The following is a 4,396-nucleotide window of genomic DNA, read 5'->3' on the forward strand; positions in this document are numbered from 1 at the left end:
CTCCCCATAACCCTTGACTCCCTTGTCGATCTGTCTAACTCAGCCTTGAATGTAAGCAATGACCCAGCCACCGCTGCTGTCTGGGGAAGAGATGGCCACATGTAGTGGGCGGCATGGTGGCACAGTGGTTAGCACTGCTGCCTCACAACGCCGGGGTCCCAGGTTCAATTCACGGGCTTGGGTCACTGTCTGTGTGGAGTTTGCACTTTATCCCTGTGTCTGCGTGGGTTTCCTCCGGGTGCTCTGGTTTCCTCCCACAGTCTGAAAGGCGTGCTGGTTACAGGCACCGGAGTGTGGCGACTAGGGGAATTTCACAGTAACTTCATTTCAGTGTTAATGTAAGTCTTACTTGTGACTAATAAATAAACTTTAGATTAACAACCCTCTGACAGTTGCAGTAAACATGAGCGGGTGCCTCTATATGGGTATGTAGAACGCAATCTGCTCTATAACAGTGGGGAGAACTTTTCAACAGGTCATGTATTTTCTTATCTGGTGTTTGTTGCACCTCCTCTACAAAGAAGTCAGTGGATGGACCTCTTGCCCCTTAAGTGTGAGTCACAAACCTGAGCGGGCAACCTTTTTTTCTGAGGCAACTGTAGCATTCACCTTCTAGCTTTCCGACCCCATCGCAAGAACCCAACCAGCGAGGATGAGGGAGCATCCAGAAAATTCCAACTGTCACAGGCCGCAAACCCATTCAAAGATGGGGAGACGCTTGTCTTCGGAGTAAGCTGGGAAAAGTGGGATCAGATCCCAACCTGGAATGGGAGCGCTGTCTCCCCTAATGTGCAACACTTGGTTGGGACTGTTGGTACCTGCAAAAAAAAAAATTATCTCTCGGCCTTGTGGCTAAGATCAAGCGTAAGATCTTTTCTTGTCAGCTTGGATCTTGTTTGTCTCTCTTGTGGAGACTGTGAATTGAATTTGATATTAATTAGTTTTAAGAGCAAGCAAGGAGATGGATTAAGAGTTTGTTCTGTCCACTCTACACATTGGCTCTGTAACTTTAAGACTGGAATAAAACTTTTTTTTTTAAAAAGCAAATATTTTGAAGAATGCACAGTTGCATGTTAAAGACACTTGAGTCTTTTTTAAAGCACTGATGTTTATCGCATTGGATCTACTGATAGAAAGAAACAATCTCAAACTGGTCCTCACTTAGTCATCTTTGAGTTATTTTCCAAATTTAGTTTTGTGATGCTGCCAATTTTCCCCAGTATTTCTGTTTTTGCACATTGATACTATTTATACCCTCACTCACAGTCTCTTGTAGTAAATTGTCCTGTAGACAGGAGTGGAATTCCCAGCCGTGGTTTGGGTGTTACAGTTGTACAGCCAGTATCTCGTCTTGGTTCAGAGTGAATTCCACTCTGCGTTCCCGAAGAGAGACCAAGCTGGCTACAAAGCAAACTTTTCTTTGTGCTCCGGTTAAATCTGAAACTAAATCAAAAGTTTCAGCCCCTGGTCGTTTCAGATACTCCTCCTTCACCCACTGTACTAACTGGTGATCAGACCACTGTGCCGACGAGGCTCTATGGGCTGCATGGTGACGCAGTGGTTAGCACTGCTGCCTAGGACCCGTGTTCAATTCTGGCCTCGGGTCTGTGTGGAGTTTGCACGTTCTGCCCATGTCTGTGTGGGTTTCCCCGGGGCGCTCCAGTTTCCTCCCACAGTCCAAACATTTGCAGGTTAGGTGGATTGGCCATGCTAACTTGCCCATTAGTGTCCAAAGATGCGCAGGTTAGGTGGATTGGCCATGCTAACTTGCCCATTAGTGTCCAAAGATGCGCAGGTTAGGTGGATTGGCCATGGTAAATTGCCCCTTAATGTCCCAAGATGCGCAGGTTAGGTGGATTGGCCATGGTAAATTGCCCCTTAATGTCCCAAGATGCGCAGGTTAGGTGGATTGGCCATGGCAAATGCACGGGGATAGGATGGAGGAGAGGGTCTAGATGGGATGCTCCTTTGGAGAATTGGTGCAGACCTGATAGCTGAATTGTCCTTTATTGTCAGGTCGCTCTGATTCTACGGCTGCAAACCTCCCCTGGCAACATTTCGCAAATATTCAGGACGGCGGGAATGTTAAAAGCCAGGTGTCAGTGAGGCAGGAATTTTGAGTAATTATCGATGAGATTTGATGGGCAGCTTTCCCTGTCGGCGACCTGGGTTTGAGTCCCACCCAGATGGTGAAATTTGAATTAATCGAAATCTGGAATTAAAAGTCTAACGATGACCATGAAACCGTTGCTGATTGTTTAGAAACCCATCTGGTTCACTAATGTCCTTTTAGGGAAGGAAATCTGCCGTCCTTACCCCTACATGTGACTCCAGAGCCACAGCAATGTGGTTGACTCTCAAATGCTCTGGAATGGAGGGCAGTTCGGGGTGGGCACTAAGTGCCGGCCCAGTCAGTGACACCCACGTCCAGTGGGAAAAAAGGAGGCCAATATGTGATGGAAAGCCTGGACTAACCCTGATAAAGAACCATATTAATCCCACGTTAGCCGCTGCCTCGGCAAAGCAGCCGGCATAATTAAGAACCTCACACACCCTGGCTCTTCCACCGCCTTCCTTTGGGAAAAAGATACAAAAGTCTGACTCAAGAACAGCTTCTTCCCTGCTGCTGTCAGACTCTTGAATGGACCTACCTCGCATTAAGTTGATCTTTCTCAACATTACATTCTGCACTCTCTCGTTTCCTTCTCTATGAGCGGTATGCTCTGTCTGTATAGTGCGCAAGAAACAATGCTTTTCACTGTATGTTAATACATGTGACAATAATAAGTCAAATCAAAAAGCCACAAAGCATGTCGGGAAGTGGATTAAATAGAGATAACGGCCACGGGTCATTTGGGTCAACAAGGGTGTTTCTCCTCCAGCTTTGAATGGTCCGAATCCCATTCTCCTGCTCTGTTCTCATAACCACTCCCACCTCTGCCCCATCTTTATACAGCAACCTCTGCATATTCACAAGTGCCAGCTGTGGCACAGCTGGTTACATTCTGCTGCCCCTGAGTCGCGGGATTCTGGGTTGAAGTCCCATTCTGGTGCTCGAATCAGGGTTAACACTCCAACGCAGTACAGAAGGAGTGCTGCACTGTCTCCCGAATGAGACCCTAATCCAAGGCCAAGCCAATATTCATCCCTCAATCGATTTCCCAGAGACAGACTATCTGGCCATTGTCACATTGCTGTGTGGTGACATTTCCCACAATGACTACATGTCGCAAAGTACTTCCTTGGCTGTAAAGCACTTTAAGATGGGGTTGTGAAAGGTGCTATATAAATGCAACTCTTTTTCTTTACAAGGTCCCTAGCTGTGCTAATGGATTCCAAGCCCCATAATCCTTCCGTGCGTTAACTATCCCAAATCATTCACTTTCATTCTTAAAGTTGGTTTATTATTGTCGCAAGTAGGCTTACTTTAACACTGCAATGAAGTAACTGTGAAACTCTTGCTTCCCCCTATCTCATACCCCTCAACCACTGAATCATGGAATCGCAGAGTGGTTACAGCTCTAAAGGAGGCCACTCGGTCCATCGTGTTGGTGCTGGCTCTCTCTGCAAGAGCAGCTCAGCCAGTCCCACTCCCCCCTGCCCTCTCCCCGTATCCCTGCAGAATTTTCCATCTGCAGCTTATTGTCCAATTCCCTTTTGAAAGCCGTGTCTGAATCCGCCTCCAGCAAGCTGTCGGGCAGGGCATTGGAAGCGACTTTCTGCTGCTCTGCTCCAGTGCTGCGTTGCTTGAAGCCACTCTGCCAACTTATCCCCAAATTCTGCCAAAAAATGCCCTCCAGAAAAGCTCATTTCAAAAGGGAGACGGAGAATATTTTAAAAAAAAACAAAGCTGCCAGAGTATAAGAAAGTAAGGGTTTTCAAGAGTGTAAAGGAATAATTAAAGATGAAGTCGGACCACTTGTGAGAATCGGTTTTGGACGGAGGGCAGAGATGTTTAATAGAAGTCATAGAATCCCTACAGTGCAGAAGGAGGCCATTCAGCCCATCGTGTCTGCACCGACCCCACCCAGGCCCTATCCCCATAACCCTATGCATTTACCCTAGCTAGTCCCCCTGACACTAGTGGGGCAATTTAGCATGGCCAATCCATGTAACCCACACTTCTTTGGAATATTTGGCCATTAGGATTTTATAAATAGTGGGAGTGAGATTCTCGGCGTATTGAAGGAGTTTGCTGAGGGACAGCCCACAGTGGCACAGTGGTTAGCACTGCTGCCTCACAGCGCCAGGAACCCGGGTTCAATTCCGGCCTCGGATCACTGTTTGTGTGAAGTTTGCACATCCTCCCCGTGTCTGCGTGGGTTTCCTCCGGGTGCTCCGGTTTCCTCCCTCAGTCCAAAGATGTGCAGGTTAGGTGGGTTGGCCATGCTAAATT

The 4,396-nt window shown here is 47.4% G+C and overlaps 1 pseudogene; it reads left to right on the top strand.

The window, feature by feature from the left end:
• The first annotated feature begins 832 nt into the window (after positions 1 to 832).
• LOC144490861 (U2 spliceosomal RNA) lies at positions 833 to 1,012 on the top strand (annotated as a pseudogene).
• The last annotated feature ends 3,384 nt before the right edge of the window (positions 1,013 to 4,396 follow it).

This window comes from Mustelus asterias, unplaced genomic scaffold (genome assembly GCF_964213995.1).
Source record: "Mustelus asterias unplaced genomic scaffold, sMusAst1.hap1.1 HAP1_SCAFFOLD_3929, whole genome shotgun sequence".
NCBI lineage: Eukaryota > Metazoa > Chordata > Chondrichthyes > Carcharhiniformes > Triakidae > Mustelus > Mustelus asterias.